This window comes from Martes martes (genome assembly GCF_963455335.1).
Source record: "Martes martes genome assembly, chromosome: 3".
NCBI lineage: Eukaryota > Metazoa > Chordata > Mammalia > Carnivora > Mustelidae > Martes > Martes martes.
The window spans coordinates 77263682-77284765 of NC_137890.1; the positions used below are offsets into that span (position 1 = coordinate 77263682).

The 21084-nt window shown below is 42.8% G+C and overlaps 1 pseudogene across 1 annotated transcript; it reads left to right on the forward strand.

The window, feature by feature from the left end:
• Nucleotides 1-1983: 1983 nt before the first annotated feature.
• LOC308340243 (methylglutaconyl-CoA hydratase, mitochondrial-like) lies at nt 1984-17220 on the forward strand (annotated as a pseudogene). Its single transcript has 3 exons — nt 1984-2049; nt 16117-16260; nt 16869-17220. The product of its transcript is annotated as a methylglutaconyl-CoA hydratase, mitochondrial-like (transcript).
• The last annotated feature ends 3864 nt before the right edge of the window (nt 17221-21084 follow it).

The window sequence follows — 21084 nt, forward strand, 5'->3', positions numbered from 1 at the left end:
CCTTGTTATTCCAACGTGGATCTGATTTCTGAGCCTTTCACTCAGACAATCTCCATTCCTCATAAGCTCATGCACAAGAGGCCAGCTAATCTGTTGTGATTGTTAGGAGCAGCCAACTGGAGTCTTTTATTTATTTATTTATTTCTTCTTATTAGTTTTCAAGATTTCATTTATTTATTTGACAGACAGAGATCACAAGTAGGCAGAGGCAGGTAAAGAGAGGAGGAAGCAGGCTCCTTGCTGAGCAGAGAGCCCGATTCAGGGCTTGATCCCAGGACGCTGGGATCATGACCTGAGCCTAAGGCAGATTCTTTTTTTTTTTTTTTTTTAAGATTTTATTTATTTATTTGACAGAGAGAGTGAGATCACAAGTAGGCAGAGAGGCAGGTGGGGGGCGGGGGGAAAGCAGGCTCCCCGCTGAGCAGAGAGCCCGATGCGGGGCTCGAGCCCAGGACCCTGGAATCATGACCTGAGCGGAAGGCAGAGGCTTTAACCCACTGAGCCACCCAGGCACCCCCGCTAAGGCAGATTCTTAACCAACTGAGCCACCCAGGTGCCCCTGGAGTCTTTTAAAAGTTGTTTTCTGGCTTCTATTGTTTTGTTTGGGGGTGGGTGGAATTATTAAAAAGCAAAATTCAACTGAGTAAATTTGAAAATCGAATTGGCTTCATTAAACAATTCATGAATTGAGCAGCATCCCTTTAGGCAAGTAGAGAGATATTCTGAGGAGTTGTACAAAATAGAGGGGGTTTTATAGGAAGGAGGGTGGGGCAAAGAGTTATTAGTAAAAGAAATAAAAAGGATTATCTCAGGCAAGGTCACCTTCCCTTAGGGGGAAGGGCAGTGGGTTTTATTAGGTGGCTGACCTCATCTTCCTTTGGGGGATGGAGAGGGCCCATATGGCAGATTACCTCTGATGTTGATTAGAAAATTCCTGACTGACCAGTTAACACTTACACTTTCTGGGGGTGGCACAGGTTAGGTACTAAGTCCTGGTTTGGTGACTTGGCCTGAGTGCTGCCATTTTGGACTGTGGTTTTCTTTGGAACAGAAGTATGTTTTCACTCTGTATGTCTAATGGTTTACATCCATAATAGTTTGAAACTCAACGTAAAGACTAACGAGGTTGTGCCTTTTTATATTCCAAAGGGAGATCTGATTAGTTACAGCAAGCAGAGTAAATATGCGTCAGTAGAACCACAAATAGGGAGATAAGAAACTTACAAAGTCTCTACTCCCTTTATGTCCCACCTCCCCTTTTCTCCCAGCCCCTTTGACCTCCCCCTCTCTTCTTCTCTTGTCCTAGAATTAACATGGAAGCAACTCAAAATAACTGAACTCAATTTCCCTTTAATGAGGCAATGAGGAGGCTAAAGCTCATAGACGCTGGGAGACTCACCCTAAAGTCTTTGAAACAGGAAGTTGTGATATAAAGTTTGGAAACCAAACAAAATGGGTTTGAATTCTGGTTTGGGGACTTATCTGCCCTCTGGGCAATTTCCTTAGCTTCTGTGAGCCACACTTTCCTACTCTATAAAATGAGGATAACAAGATTTAATTTGGAGGGTACTTGTACCATTATTAACTTTCAGAAAGAAAGAAAGGTGTCTAAGATAGTATGTTTTTTGCATACTTTCATATAGTTCCTCTTGTTTAAAAAAAAAACATTTATAACAAAATCTCAAGGGCTGGAGTTGAAATATTCTTGAACAGGGAACTTGCTTTGATGTACACAGAGATAAATATGAACCTCTTGGATTGGGATGGGAGTGTAGAGTGGTGAACTATGCTTATATACAAACAAGGAAACCAATGGGAGTCAAGGTGGTTTTAAGTGTCTTTAAGTCTTATCCTGAGACACATTATTCTGAAATGAAAAGCCTACAAACAATTAGGAGAGACTAGGGAGAGAAAGCCTAGTCTTTATGGAAGAAGTCAAGAACTGTAGTTGAGCTTGTTGGAGAGTTGGCAACTAAAACAACAATGACCAGATACAACGGCACTAAAATCAGAAAGGAGCTTATTCCCCCAGATACCAATCAACAGGCTGTAAGAGACAGCACCACCATAACTGAGATACTGGGTACCTCAGGTAGCTGAGCAGTTTAGTATACCCACTAAATGGAGAGAGATTATTGATGTGTTTAACCTGGGGGAAAAAATATCTATATGGGTTTGAGAGAGAAAAAAGTAATTTAAGCAAGAGAGCAATTGCCTCTACCATTGCAACCCATGAATGAACAAGGTCTATGCTCTGAATTAGTCTCAGTTCCTGAACACTTTTCACAGAGTAAGCATCCACTTTGCCCTGAGTGGGATGTGGGATTCTGGGATTTAATAACTACACTATTTTCATATGACATAGCAGCCAAACTCAGTCAGAGAAACCCATCTATTCTGACACAGAGAGAGTAGTTGGCCACACTGAATATATTGAGATACATTGGTCTCCATTGTGAGCCTGCACAGGACAGTTTCAAGGGCATACACAATTTTCTCCTTTTATGTTGTTTTCACTGTGTGGAGAACTTTAAGCTGAAGGTTTAGAATCCCAAGGAAGTAAATGTGAACCAAAGGGGAGTGAAAACGTGTGTCTCAGAAGGAAGAGCTTAATGTCATAAATCCAAACCAAGAAAACAAAGCAATGGAAAACTGCCCATGAATTCTCCTATCCACCTAGGCTTTGTACTCACAGACTCTTGCCCGCTCCAGGATATGTCAGATGTTCATGAGCCAGCAGGGAGATGAAGAAAAGCATATTCCCAAGAAAAAGTAGAAATCTGGATGAAGACCAGGAACCGAGGCTACAGACACATCCCTTTATCTTTGTTATTCCCCAGGTAGAAGCGGCAAAGTATGTACTTGTGTTCCATCAAGGAGGGGGTTCCCATTTAAGATCATTTAAGATTTTATGCTTTTCTGTCTTCTAGATCTATAAGTTGAGAGCTTAATTTCCATCTCAGCTCCTGAGATTTCTAGATTCCCCATGCCCTGCATAAAAGTGGCCTTTTAGTAGTAATTGAGAGTCCTTGATGGTTGTTCTTGGTGCCAGAATCTGCCTCCACGTTGGCTTTGTTGCCCAGGGGATGTAGGCACTTTCTAGAAAACTCTGGTTCTCTTAGGCAGGTCAAGGACAACTCTTGCTAGGCGCTCCCGTGGTCCCACGTCTTATGTCATAGTCTAGCTGCAGCTTTCCATCTTATGAAAAAGTTATATCCGTTGTATATAGCAGAAAATAGATTCATGCCATTTGGTTTAGCTCAACAACCACAGACTGTTTAACGTGTTGGGATCATGCTTAGCTTGGTAGGTACGAATGAGTGAGACATAGCACTCTCTGCTAAGGCCGCTTAAACTTCCCAACAAATTCCCTGAGTGCAGATCTCTGCCCTGGTGTCATTTCTTGGGGACCCTCAACCTCAGATATTATTATTTCCATTTTCCAATGAAAAAGTGAGGTTTAGAGATCTTATGTATTTCTGGCAATACAGAAGTTTAGATAGAGTTTTAAAACATCCTTGTACAGAACACTTATAAATGCCAGCCAAAGTTCATTTTCATTTCTCTATATGCATTGTTGAGCTATCACAAGAGGGAGGCTGGAAATCTCCAGATGTTATTACTACTGATTCCTGGAGGCCTAGAACTTTCAGTTCCATGGTTCAAGAATGGGCTGGGGACCAAACAGAAGACAATTAAATCCACAATCAGAGCAGAAGAGATGTTTTGTAGACCTTTTTGGTATTGAAAGAGCAAGCAGGCACAAAGTCAGTAAGGATGAAGATTTGGGAAGCACTTATATATTTGGATACATATATAATCCTGGATCAAACAATTAGAGACTCCACATATTTTTCAAGTACAAATAAAATTTATGAAACTTGGCTACATCCTAAGCTATGAAGTAAGTCTTAAGCTTTAAAAAAAAAAAAAATTCAGAAAATGTTCTTTTACTACAAGTATGCTAGAAATTAGTAGAAACAACCAAAACCACTCCATACATTTGGGAAAAATTTTAAATGAGACTTTCAGTAACTTCTGGATCAAAGAATGAATGAGAATGGATAATAGAAAACAATTGAAAGTGCGTAATTATGAATACATATATTAAAACATGCAATATAGCTAAAGGTTACGTAGAAGGAATTTTATAGCCTAAAATGCTTAAAACGGAAAAGGTAAAAGGCTATGAATTAATGAGTTAAGAATCCATTTTAATCAGATGTAAGTAGTTAGAAAAGAAATAACAGAATAAACCCATAGAAAATGTTAAGTAGGAAGTAATATATATTAGCAGAAATAATGAGGCTGGAAACAAAGGTACTCTAAAGTGGATCAACAAAGACAAAAATCGATTCTTTTGAAAAACATCTAGTAATATGTATTAAGAAAAAGAAAAGGTAATAGTAAGATTTGGAATAGGAAGATGGGCACAACTTCTGTATGCCAAAGAGAAAAAGATAAAGAACGCTATAAAGCTATGCCAATAACTTGAAAATTTAAACAAAACATGCCAATTCTGAAATATATATAAATTGCCTAAAGTGACTTGAGAAGAAATAGATGACGTAGAAAGTCCTAAAACTATTATAAAGGCATGAAATTGGTAATGAAATCTCTCTCTTCCACTCCAAACAAGATAGTAAAACCAAGTGGCAGAACCAATGTTCTACCAAACAACTAATGGTCAAGTAATCTAATCTAACACAATCTCTTTAAAAGAAAGAGGAACCATTCCTTGTTACATATACCTGAGGAAAATTAAAGCCATATCTCTATTATGGAATTCAACATTTCCATATAAGCTATTTGAAAATTGAATCTAGTAGTCTGTAAAACCAACATTCATAATATCAAGTTGGGTTTATTCCAGGAATGCAAATATGGTTCAACATAAAAAAGTCTATTACTATAACTTACCACATGAAGAGATTAAAGGAGAAGTCTATATCTTAAAGCTGTAAAGCTGTAGATTCACATGCCTGAAGACGCTTTTTAAAGTTCTTTAACAATTCTAGAATTTGGACACCTAATTCCTGTCATGTTCTTAAAGCATTTAAGACAACGGGGTTCTTTAAAAACTTTAAATGTTTTGTCTAATAACATTATTTAAGCATTGCCCATATTTCATTGAATCTAAGGTTTTATAGATGCACATTCTCTTATGTGTCGTAAAGAAAAAAACAATTCCAGCAATTACAATTGTGAGATACCACTGATTCAAATATGTACCCAGTTTTAGAGATGTAAAATTGTGAAAATATGCACCTTAGGATGGATGTAATATTGGGGTATTCATTAAAAGTTTTAATAATATTCTTCACTTATCAGGGAAGTGAAGGTTTATGTGAAAAAAGATGGTTATCTAAATTTTGGGTCTACAGATACCAAATGTCCGTATGTTAGGAAGCAACTAATATTTAGTGAAGAACAAATCAAACAGATACAATGAAGGTCTCAATGTTTAGGAAAATTTTATATTCCTTTTTGTACAGAATTATATGCTTTTCATGAAATGAACATGAACAAACTTCACATTTATACTGGGTCAGTTTTCAAGCTTCCCACTTCAAAGAAAATGAAGACCTGTACATCTGACATCTTTGCTTACCAGGCCCTCCAAGTTGGCAGGCAAGAATACAGTGAGAATCAAGAAAGATCTTTCTCTGCTAGCACCTCAGTGTTTCCCAAAAGACACCAATTTCTCATAATCTATGTCTTGCACTTACTTCCAGATGGTAATGTGTTTTTTAACAAGCTTCTAAATCTTTCTTTTGCCCATGGGACTACATTTCAGAAGATTCTTGTCACATCTTATTTTCTCAGTCTGGCAGATATGCAAGCAGGCCTGATGCATGACCATATCCATCAATTTGTGCCTGTCTGGTGGGTATTACGTAGATTTCTTCTGAGTGGAGAGCCCCATCAACTGGCAAGTCCAGGTCCTACATTTTGTTCAAGAGAATACTGGTCTTCCCATGATGGTATCTCTCAACCTGTAGGTCTTTAAATAGTCACAAAAGGTGAAACCGACTTGGCTCCATTCTTTCTGATGGTCTATAGCTTCCCCACCCCAAGGACTTGCATCTTTTGATCTTTCTTTTATGACTGTGCATTTTGGTTTTAAGCTTTCCTTCTTCCTACCATCTTTGTTTTTTGTTCTCCTAATAACCTGCTCTCATACTGACATTTAGCCCAGAATTATCTTCCCAACAGTTTATTTGTTATCTTATAGTGGAAAATCCACATAATACCTGCTTTCTGGGAGGATTATCCTGAGAGTCTTGCATCAATAAACTAGTGTTGTTAGGGATTGTGATAGAGTTTGTCTGGTCTTGCTTCCGGAAAGATAACCTGGAAATCTTTGGAATTTCCTGAATGACTGGAGTGTCTTTGTTATTCATGGTGGGCCCCTCCTCCACACCGGAGCTTATGCTAATGACTTAACTCAGGATGGGACTGGTTCTGCCAGAGAGACCAACCATGTGATCAGAAGCCTGGGGCTCCAAGCCTTGTGACAGCAGCCTGAGGTCCCCACTTCCAGAGAGGGGAAGGGGGCTGGAGATTGATTGAGTTCAAGTTTGAAGCCAATGATTTAATCAATCACACCTAAGTAATGAAACCCCAATAAAATTTCTGGACACTGAGTAGCTTCCTGGTGGTGAATACCACCAGAGAAATGGTGTTGTTCTGGGAGGGGTGATAACCCCAATGCCATGAGACAGGACACAGAAGCTCTGTGCCTAGGATCTGCCAGACTTGGCTGGTCCTGATTTGTATCCTTTTTCATAACTATAATTGTAAGTACAGCACCTTCCTGGGTTATGAGTCATTTTAATGAGTTATCAAACCTGAGGGGGTCTTGGGAACCACCCCCCAAACTGGTAGCTAGTTAGTCAGAAGTGCAGGTGACCAAACCTGTGGCAGGCATCTGAAATGAGGACAGTTGGGGACCATGCCCTTAACCTGGGGAATCTATGCTGGCTGGGAGATGCTTGCATCAAAATTGGATTACAGTATTGCAGAGATGCAATGAGGGGCAACGGGCTTAATCTTATCAGGCCCAAGTAATACTTTCAAAAGAGTTATTTTTGTTATAGTGTCTATAAATAAAGAAATAAAAATTGATACAAAATCTCATAACTTACATGCCCCATTGATCTACCAGCTACACTTGCTTCTTAGTTATTTTATGAGGCTGTTTCTCTGAACGTTTAAAGAGTTACTTTCCCACTCCCTGCTTGTGGCTTTAACTGGGCATTCCTCGAAGGTATGCTTGGAGGGGCTGATCTCCTGCAGGGCCCAGAGTGGCTGGCCATACACTGGTGAGGGGAGAGGGTCTAACATCACCCCATGGTATTCACAGGTCTGAGAAGAGATGAAAAAACCTGGGACTCCCTACCGTGCTAGAAAATGCAAGCAAGGTGATCCAACACCTGAAAAGACAGCTCCCCCACTGCTGCCCACCTGATGGACAAAGGGTAGAGATGTGAGTGGAGTCTGTGTTGGAAAGGGGGAGGGCTCCACAGCCCCAAGTGTTGCCCAGTGTGGAGCAGGGGAGGGCTTGGCTGGGTTGCCATGTCTGGTATCCCAGTTAGCACGCTTCTGGCCAAGGACAGGTTTAGCAGACTAGCTGTCCTCTGAGTGACTGCTCTGGTATAGGCGAGAGACACAAGGGAGACCTTCCATTTGTGGAGTCATTGGGGTCAAAAAGTCCAATTGGGTCCAAGGAGCATTTGCCCTGATCAGAAGGACTTCCACCATGAAAGAAAAGAAGGAAATGTAAGGTTCTTTAAACCTAATTTCAACTGTTACAAATGTTTGAAAGGTTTGCAAAAATGGTTTTCAACTTTTTATCACCCATTTGGGTGAACACAGTTCCTCCTCCTTGGTAACCATCAAGGGGTAGAAAAGGGAGGTGGGACGGTTAAGGTGTAGACCTCGAGAGGCACGCCATGTACAAGGAGAGACCACTCCAATTTCTCAATAAAGTTCTTAGAAGGGTTTTATTGAAGAGTTTTCTGGAAAGTCAGCATTAAATATTTTGTCTGGTACTTCCTATCTTATTTTTCTTGACATAACTGTCTGATGTAATATGAAGAAAATGTCATGTTTTTCCAAGCCCCATAGAGTTGTCCCTGGCTCCCATCTGCTTAGCTCCACATGCAGCATGAATATCTCATTTCCCATGGCACCATGAGAGGAAGAGCCTGGGGGCCCCAGCTCTTCACGCGGTCATGAAGACCCCATGAATCTCACACGAAATTCACTGGTATTTTAGGGAAACTCAAGACTGACCAGTAATTTCAGCTGTCCTCCCTGGTTTACATTGGGAAAAAATCAATGTATATGTTTCCTTCCCGAGGAGCTGCTAGGTAATCAGAGCAATAGCACCAACACAATAAATCTCAGTGGATCCTAGGGTGATACGTAGCAGTGAACACAAGTCAATATACAGGCTTGATACATTTTTAATTTTTAAAAAGTCAGAAAGCAACACAGTTGTGTTTTGGTTTGTTTGTTTGTTTTTTGAAGATTTTATTTATTTATTTGACAGAGAGAGACACACTGAGAAAGAGAGAGAGAGAGAGAGAGAGAGGGAACACAAGCAGGGGGAGTGGGGGAGGGAGAAGCAGGCTTCCCACTGAGCAGGGAGCCCCACGTGGGGCTTGATCCCAGGACCCTAGAATCATGACTGAGCTGAAGGCAGACGCTTAATGACTGAGCCACCCAGGCGCCCCACAGTTGTGTTCTGTTACTAACATAATGTAAGTGACACCTGGGGTCACCTGGTCCTCCGAGTTTAAATGCCATCCTTCCAATGGTAGGAAATACAGTTAAGCAGGGAAGTAGTTTCAAGAAAGTTCCCTCAGCCTAATCCCACAGGGAACTCAGGAGAAATGTATTTCACTGCAAAGTCTATCCCACTTTGAGGCCAGTAGGCTTTCTGAACTCCTCACCAGTCAGCCATTGACTGGGAGACCAAGCAGCTTTTTCTATATTCATTGGCCATCTGGGTTTCTTTTTCTATACACTACCTGCTCCCGTTTTCCCCTTGGCTTCCCCACCTCCTAAAAGAGCATGCTCTCCCACCATCCCCAGAGAGGCCAGTTCAGGGGTCTTCCTAAACAGGTGTCTCCCTGTTAGAAATCTGGTGCAAATTACTAAAAGAATTTCCCGGGCACCTGGGTGGCTCTGGGTTAAGCCTTTGCCTTTGGCTCAGGTCATGATCTTAGGGTCCTGGGATCGAGCCCTGCATTGGGCTCTCTGCTCAGCAGGGAGCCTGCTTCCCCCACACCCCCTGCCTGCCTCTCTGCCTACTCGTCATCTCTCTCTCTCTGTGTCAAATAAATAAATACAATCTTTAAAAAAATTATAAAACAATTTCCCCACCCCTGCTGCATAAGTAATTAAAGAAGAGCAAACAATAAAGGAGTGAAGAGAGGGAGGCTGTGGCAGGTGCTAGGAGAGCCCTGCGCAGGTCCCCTGGGAGTCTGTGTCTGTGAGGCTAATAATGACTCAGAACCACAACCTTCTCTGAAGTTCTGCCTGCCAGATTGGCACTAGCTCTCCAGGCCTGCCTGGAAGCTATTGACTGGAGAGGGTTCCAATATCCCTGCTCCCTGGGCTGAATGTATGTGACTGTTCTTGAAACCTCTGACTTATGTTTTAAATCTCTCTAGGCATAGGATTCATTACTACGAATTCATCAGCGTCACTGCCAACTGGCACTGAAAGTACAATCATTTTAATGTTCACACTGACCCTGTGAGCTAAATCAGCTGAGGACAGAGTTGTTGTAGCTAGAATTCCAGAACTTTTAAGCTGGAAGGCCTTGGAGAGGATGTAGTCTAACCCCTTTATTTTACAAATGAAGAAACTGAGGTCCAAAGACGGAAAAATGATCTCCTGCTGGTGAGTGAGGTTCCGTGGTGAGGGAGGGGACGGGTTTAAAGCCAGAGCTGAAGTCAGGTGCTTGTCTGGTTCTCCTTTCCAGTGATGGATGGATGGAGAAGAGCATTTCAGGCTTTTGTTACGAGTCTGAGTAAGTTATCCACAATTCCTGGAGAGGGTCTTCTTCATTCAGGAGGTGCAGGGGAGGATGGAAAGATACAGGTTCAAGAGAGATTTGGGAAGTAGTAGCAATACTTGATGACCAATTGGATATGAAAGGAAAGAGAGAGAGAGAGAGAGAGAGATGACAGACAACTCAGGAATTTCTGATTTGTTAAAAGATATAGTAATTCATTATAAAAGGCAATATTGAGCAAAAAGAAAACATTATTATTTTTCTTAAGATTTATTTATTTGACAGAGAGAGAGACAGCGAGAGAGGGAACACAGCAGGGGAGTGGGAGAGGGAGAAGCAGGCTTCCTGCTGAGCAGGGAGCCTAATGTGGGGAGCGATCCCAAGACACTGGGATCATGACAGAGCTGAAGGCAGACGCTTAACAACTGAGCCACCCAGGCACCCCCAAAAAGCAAATATTAAAGATGAGTTCATTTGAGGTATGTTGAGTTGTAATGTTTTCAGGACCTTGAGATGAAAATGCCTTTAAAGATAGGAAACTCAGTCTGGGTGGGATTAGAGCTTGAGAACATTTTTGTATACCAGCAGATAACACTAGGTCATAATTCATTTGTTCCTCTACCCCTAGAACATGTCTTTAGAAACTGGTTGTAAGGTGGTCACCTAGTTAAATCTGTGTGCCTCTTTCCCAGAAGATAAACTACACAAAAGGGAAGAGAAAATACAACCTCTACAGAATTGCTCAAAATCATGCTTGCTGGGAATTAAGACAATTGAGATTAGATAAAACCATTGAAACTTCCTTAGATGAGATAAATGGATTGTTGAAGATCTCAACTGAAGATCCCAAGAATAAAGAGTAGAATCTGTTCCTAAAGAAGAATAACAAATATATAGATATAGATATAGATATAGTTTTTTAAAAAGATTTTTATTTATTTGACAAAGAGAGATCACAAGTAGGGAGAGAGGCAGGCAGAGAGAGAGGGGGAAGCAGGCTCCCTGCTGAGCAGAGAGCCCAATGCGGGGCTTGGACCCAGGACCCTGAGATCATGACCTGAGCTGAAGGCAGAGGCTTAACCCACTGAGCCATCCAGGGGCCCCTAACAAATATATTTTTAAAAATATTTCCTTTGTGGACAAAAAATACCCGTGCCCACCATTTTGATAAAATTAGTTGGATTATCTGACAGTGAACAATTCCATTTTCAGTAGGAGACCAGAAGCAATGCAAGTCATTTCTGAATGTTGTTTAAGGTGTTTTAGATAGGGAAGAAAAAAGATGGTGTCCTTCCTCCTTCTAAAAAATCCCTTTAAAAAATTCCTTTCAAATGGACTATATCTTTTATTGACTTGAGCTTTCTATTTCTTTGGATGAAAATAATCAAAGTAAAGTTTTAGCCAGACCCAAGGGTCCTAAGCCAAGTGCGTTGTTGAAGCCATAGAAATAGGTGAGATTATCCAAAGGGAATCTGGAACAGAAGGCAGGAAGTAGAATTCTGGTGTAAGGGACAGCTCTTGAATTTGCCTTTCCAGCATCCATTCTCTCCTTTGGCTAACAACCTCCATTCCAATATCCCTCAGTTCAGCTTGTTCATATAGAGATGGCCCTACATTCTGGACCCAGGATTGGGCACACCACTCAAACGGGGTCTGCCAGAGCCCTGCACCCCAGTCACAATGGTGGATTCAAGGAGGAATGCCTGACTCACTGGTCCAATGAGACATCATTCTAGATCTCCTGCTAAAAGCATTTGGGAAAAGGGGCTCTCCATCTGCTGGGGGTGTTGTCCTGGTGGGAATATGAGTAGGGAATTGCTCTTGGCAACTAGTCACTGCAGGGAGATCTTGCCTGAGAGAGAAGCAGTGGGAACAGAGCTACAAGAATGAGATAGCTCCCGAGTGACCAAACTCTGGCACCCAAGACCATGGGCACATTGTGACAAAGCTAGCTCTGTGTTTGAACTTTTTGTCTGAGCCAATAAATTCCTTCTCCTATTAAAGGCAATTACAATTGTGACCACAAAATTTTGCTTGTGACCAATTAAAAAAAAAATCATGACAAAAGCACTTCACATTGACATTGAGGGTATGTTTCTTAAACTTCAGGCTCTTAATTTTGCAAACACATGATGATGCAGTAGATTGATTAGCCTGACACTATCCTGCTTACCCCCCTTTTCACAGTGCTGAGCTGGAAAGGTAGAAGTGACATGTCCCACTCCCTTTGAAGCCAGGCTTCTGCATGAAGGTTAGGCTCTGCCGGGAAGACAAGCTTGGGGAGAGACCTTGATTGGAAACTGGTCACCCGAAGACGGAGGACCTTGTGAGGGACTTGACCCAGAGGGAGTGACATGGAGAGAGAAGCTTGGTGAGAAGGGCACCCCTTTGCTGTCACAGTCCCTGCTGGAGCTGCTGTAGTTCTGGTGCCAACAGCTCAGTAGTGGCTTTTATTTGGGAGTTTTCTCACCCAGCAGGGGCAGAGCCATTCTATTGTGCGTTTAGTTTTCCTGGAAGTTTCACGCTCTCAACCTTCGTGTGAACTGTCTGTGTGCTCTTAGGAAAAGCCCCTTTCGATTCTCCTAGCTGGAGTGTGTTCTCCAGTCTGTTACGAACAGCCTTGATCCATACCATGCAAAGTACATGTTTCTAGGGAAACAAACCATAATAAGCTTTGTCCATTTTTCAACAGGTTTTGTTGTCCAGAAAAGGCAACACATTTGTTGGCTTGGGGTGGGGGGTGGGGAATGGAGGTGGAACCCCTGAAAAGGAGCAGTAAGATCTATGAGGGAAGAGCTCAACAGGCCATTTAGAAGAGGATAAATCAGTAGGATCAACTGTTGCAGAGGAGTGAAATGTTGAAATTAGGCCACTGCACTTGGCAGTTTCAGGAGAGCAGAGGGGCAGAATTCTAATTGCCATAGTGAATTGAGAAGCGAGTGAATGATAAGAAAGTACAGGGAGTAGAGAATATTTTTGGAGGCAAACACATTGTGAAGTGAAGAACGGGGATGACTGATGTTCAGGAAGAGGGAAAGTTGTTTTTCTTTCCTTCCTTTCTTCTCTTTCTTTTTTAACCCATACACTCGAGATAAAGAGCCACTGGAGCAGAGAGATTGGAGATAAAAGGAAGAGGGAGTCACTGATAAAGCCCAGTCCCAGAGGAGGGCAGGGGGACAGGCATCCAGAGCAGAGGCGGTCCAGCTCACTGTGGACAGGAGGATGTACTCCTTTGAGAATATTCCAGCAGCGATGGAGGTGCAGATGTCTGAGAAATCAGAAAGAAGCGTGGACTCTGGGCAGGCTGGCTTCTCTCTCTCAATGGAGGAGGAGGCGGGCCACCTGCTGACGGGAGCAGGGTCCTGACAGGCTCTGCGCATGAACCACGAAGGCTGCTTTGGGGCATGGGAAAGACACTGGATGTGTCAGGCTTGGCCAACAGCAGGTGACAAAAACCTTGCTCAAACTGAATGGAACAAAAAAGAAACGCCCGATTCATGTAGTGAAAAGTCCAAGGACAGGGCTGCATCTAGGGGTTCAAACAATGCCATCAGAACTTGGTTTCTTTCCCTCTCTTTGTAAATGTTGGCTCCGATTCTCAAATGGCACTGCCCGGTCCCTGACAATGGACTCTTCGTGGGATCAAGTAGAACAAAAAAGCAGAGGTTTCCTCCTGGAGGGATGCCTGAATCCTGTCATGGGCCTGGACGAGACCCATCTGGGTCTTAAGCGCTTCCTTGACCCAATCAAGGGAGCCTGGGGTTTGAATTACTCTGATTGGCTAGCCCCAGGACATGTGACCTTCTCTGGTCCAATCATTGCAGCAAGGGAATTTCGGCGGAGCTGAAATTCCAGCCCTAAAAGCTGTGCGGGAACCACGTTCAAACCAAATTTCCCTGAAGGGCAAAGAGGAAGGTGGGGAAAATCGCTGCAGGGGAGTCAAGGACCATTAGTGCAAACTACGGGCACTGGTTTAGGACAAGAAGGGCTCATATGCCAGGGAGGAATTTGGGATGACTGACCGTCTGAAACAGACCCTTGGGGACTTGGAAGGGGAAACAGCGAAATATGAATAAAAGGATTGTGAGGAGGGTCCTGAGGGTAGCACTAATACCTGGCTGAGTCCATCAGCATCCTTGTGAGACTCCCCCCACCCTTTTTTTCTTTCTTTCCTTTTTCTCTTCTTTTTTTTTTTTTTTTAAGATTTTATTTATTTATTTGACAGAGAGATACACAGCGAGAGAGGGAACACAAGCAGGGGAAGCCGGAGAGGGAGAAGCAGGCTCCCCACCAAGCAGGGAGCCCGATGCGGGGCTCGATCCCAGGACCCTGGAATCATGACCTGAGCCGAAGACAGACGCTTAACTGATTGAGCCCCCAAGCGACCCACTTTCCTTCTTTCCTTTCTTTACTTTTTCCTTTCCTTTCCTTTCCTCTTCTTTTCTTTTTCCTTCCTACCTTCCTTCCTCTCTCTCTTTCTTTCTCTCTTTCCCTCTCTCCCTCCTTTCTCTCTCTCCCCCCTCCTCCCTCTCTCCCTCCCTCCCTTTCTTCCTCCCTCTCTCCCTCCCTCCCTTTCTTCCTCCCTCTCTCCCTCCCTCTCTTTCTCCTTCCTTCCTTCCTTTCTTAGCAGCACCTGGTAGCCAGCCCCGCAGTATACAGGGAGGAAGCAGAAATGCTAATAGAAATACACCCGCTGCAGACAGAGGTATAATCAGTTTGCCGGGTGCTCCACATCAACGATAGTGCATGATTCATGGGAAATTCCTGGCTTGGCCTTGAATGCACTCGTTTAGGACATAGACAGACGGGAGAAGAGGAGCAGACCTGCGCGCCTTCCTGTGCAGGCAGATTTACTCCCGGGAAAAATGTAATGACATGCCTTGGAATGATTCCCCAAACAGCGGGGAACAAGGGAGGGATTGTGACATGTGTGCATTTTTGGATTTGATGTGTTCCTCTTAATCACATGTAGCTAAGCCAGTACTTAAAATAGCTGGGCCACCAGGGAACTGGCATGCCATTTGCACAAACTCGACTTTGAGTGTTAATTTTAAGTTGCTCCCTTTAGGGTATTCTTAATAGCAGCGATGTCTCTTGATTCCTGAACTTATCCCCACCCACAGTCTCTATTTTTCTCATTCACTCCTTACAATAACGAAAATCTTCTCTAGCACAGATTTATAGATGAGTCAAGAAACATTGAGCCTAGTGGTGAAATGGGACAATGAGGGTTCCCCAATAATCCCTGTAGGACGACTTTGAGAACAGACAGGGAATACATCAGAGTTTACGGATGGAGTTAAGTATGTATCATAGAAAGAGCAAGAGAGTGGAGTTTTATGTGGTTGCTAGTGTAATCTTTCTAGAACACAGCTCTGACAAGAGCCTGCCCTCTGCTCACTCTTTTTTTTTTCCCCCAAATTAGGTTTGCACAAACACTCTTAATACACACAGAATAAAGTTCAGAATCCTAGGCATGGTACTGTAGATCCTTCAACCTCTGTCCTCAAATTTTCCTTTCATCATTTTAATTTTGTATGTTTATTTTAAAAATTTTAAAGATTTTATTTATTCATCTGACAGACAGAGATCACAAGTAGGCAGAGAGGCAGGCAGAGAGAGAGGGGGGAAGCAGGCTCCCTGCTGAGCAGAGAGCCCGATGCGGGGCTCTATCCCAGGACCCTGGGATCATGACCTGAGCCGAAGGCAGAGGCTTTAACCCACTGAGCCACCCAGGCACCCCTATATGTTTAAATAGTAAAAATTTCAATGCACAGAAAAGTTCAGAGAAGAGGATAATAGATACCCGATGCTCACAACAAAAATTAGACTGTTCATTGGTTTGCCGTATTTGTTTCACGTCTTTGTGTAAAGAAAGTCTTAAACAGACAAGAAGGTGGCAGCAGCAACTGGGGCCTTGGGCACCTTGCAGGCAGGTCACCCTTGCTGGCTCAGTGGCTGCTTGCTGTGCCTGGCCTGGCCCTGGTTGGAGGCTGCCCTGGGTTCTGAGTCCCTAGGTTGGGTGCCAGGAGCCAGAGCATTGTCCAGATGAGGGGCTATAGCTCTGAGACGAGGACGGGAGGCAGGTGCAGTACCTGGAAGAGGAGAAACAAGGAATTGTGGTGCTTGGAATAAACAGAGCTTATGCCAAGAATTCATTCAGTAAAAATCTGACAAAAATGCTCTCAGAAGCTATAGATGCTTTAAAGTCTGATAAGAAAGTGAGGACAGTGGGGCACCTGGGCTCCTCAATTGGTTAAGCATCTAACTCTTGATTTCCGCTCAGGTCATGATCCCGGGGTTACGAGATCCAGCCCTGCTTGGGCCGCTGAATGTGGATCCTGTTTAAGATCATCTCTCTCTGGCGTGCCTGTGGCTCAGTTGGTTAAGTGGCTGCCTTCGGCTCAGGTCATGATCCCAGGGTCCTGAGATGGAGCCCTGTGTCGGGCTCCCTGCTCAGTGGGAAGCCTGCTTCACCCTCTCCCACTCCCCCTGCTTGTGTTCCCTCTCTCGCTGTGTCTCTCTCTGCCAAATGAAAAAATAAATCTTAAAAGAAAAAAAGATTATCTCTCTCCCTCTCTAAGAATGAAAGATAGAAGGAAAGAAGGGAAGGAAGGCAGGAAAGAAGGAAGGGAGAGAGAGAGAGAGAAGGAAAGAGGGAAGGAAAGAAAGAGAGAGAGAGGGAGGGAGGGAGGAAGGGAGAAGGAGAGAAATTGTGGACTGTTAAGTCAGGAGTAAAGTCTTAGAAATATTCTGTGCTGGTGTGGACCTGATGGAGAGTGAGAGCTTCAGAATGAATTCCAGTGAATTTGGTCCTTTGTCTCCAAAATAGGAGCAGAGATTAATGAAATCAGTGGGTACCCAGTGACTGTCATGGGCTATTGGGATGTCCCTGGCCAAAAGCTCATCTTCTCTGCATGGGTACTTGATGGTCAATAAGCCAAAGCAGTGGGCTTGATCAGCCATGTTCTAGAACAGAACCAGGAGGGGGATGCTGCCCACTGTAAGGCCTTGGACCTGTTGTGATGAGAGTGGCAAAATGAGCAATTAATCAAAGGATGGAGGTTGATTTAGTAACAGGATTAGCCATAGAAGAAGCTTGTTATGCTCAGACTATTCCGACGAAAAACAGGCTGAAAGGGCTTCTTGCTTTTAGGGAGAAAAGGTCTCCTCACTATAAAGGAGAATAGAAGAAACAGAAATCCTTAGAATGCCAGGGTAACAAATAAATGTACTTCTGGAAGTATCTTTCAGATCCACATATGCTTCAGCACCTGGAATCCCAATGACCAAAGTGAAGAGCCCTTTATCTGTGTGGTGAATTAAGCATCTGGAGTGGACCCATATGTGTATTTTGCTCAAATGTGTATCATGTCATATTCATTCAGTTTTATAAAGCTAGTCATGTATACTGTCAAAAACAGATTCAAAGTTCAGTACACATTTTTTTTTTTAAAGATTTATTTATTTATTTATTTATTTGTCAGAGAGAGCGAGAGAGCAAGAGCGAGCACAGGCAGACAGAGTGAGAAGCAGGCTCCCTGCCGAGCAAGGAACCTGATGTGGGACTCGATCCCAGGACGCTGGGATCATGACCTGAGCTGAAGGCAGAGGCTTTAACCCACTGAGCCACCCAGGCGTCCCTTGGTACACATTTTTTTTAAAAGATTTTATTTATTTATTTGACAGAGGCACAGTGAGAGAGGGAACACAAACAGGGGGAGTGAAAGAGGGAGAAACAGGCCTCCTGCTGAGCAGGGAGCCTGATGTGGGGCTCAATCCCAGGAGTCTGGGATCATGACCTGAGCCGAAGGCAGACATCTAACGACTGAGCCACCCAGGCATCCTTTTAGTACACATTTTTAAATGCCTCCTGTGTACAAGGCTTGCTTTTCTCAATTTTTTAAAAGTGAATAATTTACATGTTGCACACTCTAGGAAATAATGCTGATTATATGTCTACTGTGCCACAGTATGAAATACAGTTATTTCTATATACCAAAAAAAAAAGCAAAGAAGAAAGAATCAAAGCAGGCAATCAAGCCAGTCTTGCCGACACCCTGAAAGCTTCTGCTACCATGCATCCCCATGTGAAGTTCAGTGTCATGACCACCATATTCCTCTCTGCTATCCCAGAGGGAATCACTATCCTGAAGTTGTCCTGCACCCTTGCCGTCCACGTTTACGTGTTTTTGTTAATTATATGTTTCTACAGATACTGTATAGTATTATTCGAGGAGATTTAAACTTTTATCATATTCTAACTTGCTTTTTAATTCAGTGGTTTTGAGATTTATCCATGTTCATAACCTAGATCTAATTCATCCATTTATTTCAACTGCTATACTGTATGCCGATGTATGGATATATCAAAATGTATCCATTCTCTTAATGATGAACATTTATTTTGTTTCTGTACGACAGTGCTATGACAAGTCCCCTTAAGCATGCTTCCTTGTGCACATGTGTGAGTTCCTCTAGGGCAGCGAGTTGTCAAAATTATGTTCTGTTACATATTTTGAAAACAATACAGGGGCACCTGGGTGTCTCAGTTGGTTAAGCGTCTGCCTTCGGCTCAGGTCATGATCCCAGGGTCCTGGGATCGAATACCACATCGGGCTCCCTGCTCAGCTGGGAGACTGCTTTGCCTTCTGCCCGTCCCCACCACTGCGGTGCACACACTCTCTCTCTTTCTCTCACAAAAATAAAGTCTAAGAGAAAAAAAAAACCACTACAGGTAAGTGCAGAAAATAGTGAAACTGAAAACATGAGTGTTACAATTATTTAGCAAATCCCTCGAGAAACGGCCATCAGGGACCTGTGGGTGGCTCCGTTGGTTAAGTGACTGCCTTCAGCTGGGGTCATGATCCTAGGGTCCTGGGATCCAGTCCTACATCAGGCTCCTTGCTCGGCTGGGAGCCTGCTTCTCTCTCTCCCTCTGCTTGCCACTCTGCCTGCTTGTGCTCTCTCTCTCTGTCAAATAAATAAACAAAATCTCTTAAAAAAAAAAAAAGGAAAGAAAGAAATTGCCATCACAAGGCACAAGAGAGAATTTTCTCTCAGGTTTTGCAGTTAAGGAACACTAAACAATTGAAACACTCTTTTTTTTTCTGTCAGTCTTATAATAATTGGGGTGTGCTTTTTGCTTGGGCTGTTAAGAAGCCTGGGACCAAAGTTGTAGTCACCCTGGGAATTCATAGCACCAATGGAATGTATTCTATGTTCTAATCTCTCCCTGGCTTCATTCTTTTTCCTTAGCTTTAGCTCCTCAAGTATTCTGTGTGTGTGTATGTGTGTGTGTAGTGTGTGTGTGGTATTTGCATGTGTGCACTTCCTGGAAATATTTGTGGAGTGTAGCATAAATGAATCGATAAATAAATAAACAGATTATTACAGCAAGACAGCAAGACTAGACAGGATAGAAGGGGCAGATCAAATAATCTGTACCCATTACAGAAGTCTGCCTTAAAGCTGATTTTTGTCAAGACACAGTCCTCTTTCATAAATAATGTAGCTTGTAATTTCATGACTTTGGCATTTCCTAGTAGGGAACCAAGCTCACTCTAGCTCAACCATCTCAAAGATTAAAGGTTAGATTTTCACGTTTCCTTGCATTGATCAGAGTGTTAATATATAAATCAAAAGGACAATCTGTGAGCCTGCAAACATCCAGTGGTTGGGGGCAGAAACAACAAAAGCTGCCATAACTAACATATCTGAAAGAAGTCCACGCCGTTAGTCAATGGATCCTCCTCTTTGAAAAAATAAAAAGTTCAGACCTGTGAATGCCATAATCGCCTGCGAAAAGATTGTATGCAAATCACATGCAAATCATACCACTATACTGACAGTGACTGAGAATACTTATTGTGTTTCACACACCCAGCTAATAAGAACTGTGGGGTGTAAGTAGTTCTTTAATAATGTTTTGAGAGCTGAGCCATTCTTCGGCCTTTACTGAATAGAACTTTCAAATGTCTTGCCCTGATTAGCCTTTTGTGTTGGAGTCTTTTTCCACCTCAGTTTCAGGGTGTCTTCTGATGTTCAGCCACTTCATTTTGTTGTAAATGTCCTATTTTTTTTCTATTGTCATTATAGAAACTATAATGTGGACGATATTTTAAGTGCTTGCTTTTTTCCCTCTGACCTACGGTTCTGCTTTGGTTCTGTTTTGCACATAGATTGCCTTGACAGTTTTTAATGACCTGGCAGGTCAAACAGTTTCTGGGGGAAAAAAAAAAATTTAAAAAAGGAAAAGTCAGTCAAACCAGATTTTTTTTTTTTTTTTTTTTGTCCCAAGTGACCTAACCAGTCATGGCGATTGCTGTCATTTTCTGGTTTAGTGAACAATGAAGTAAAAATTAAATGAATAGTAAAAACCCTACTTAAATTATTTTCACATGGATGGATTTTCTTGCCTCTCTAAATGTTGATTTCTCTTCCTGTGAATCTATCTCATGCATTTTCAGAGTGCTTTGGGTGTGGACATACTGGCCCACCGGGTGAGCGGATAGAGTTTGAAGGTCAGTGAATTTCCAAGTGCAGGTCATCTTATTTAAATTACTGAATCTTGTGCCACACTCTGGGACAATTCATTTCTTTCCTTTGCTTGGCCCAAACCACATTATAGGAAGATTTAAAATGCAAGAGAATCGTCTGAGATCATACTCTCCCAATAGCAATTCTTGTTTTTCTTTTCAGAGAATTTGTCCGCAGGCATACTTTTTACATAGTTGTCTCCCACAACTTGTTTTCCTCATTTAATAAGAAATATCATTTTATCTGTGATCACATCCGTTCTGGAGACAGGGTCTGTTTTGTAGTTTTCTGCCTCAATGCTATCAACATTTTGGGTGGGATAATTTTTTGTTGTGGGGCTGTCCTGTTGTCCACTGTGTGACATTTAGCAACATCCCTGGTCTCACTCACCAGATGCAGGTGGCACCCCACCCACCCCCAGTGTGACAGCCAAAAATGTCTCCAGACATTGCCAAATGTCCCTGGCCGGAGGGGTGGGGGGGACGGGGGGGTCATAAGATTGCCCCAGCTGTGAA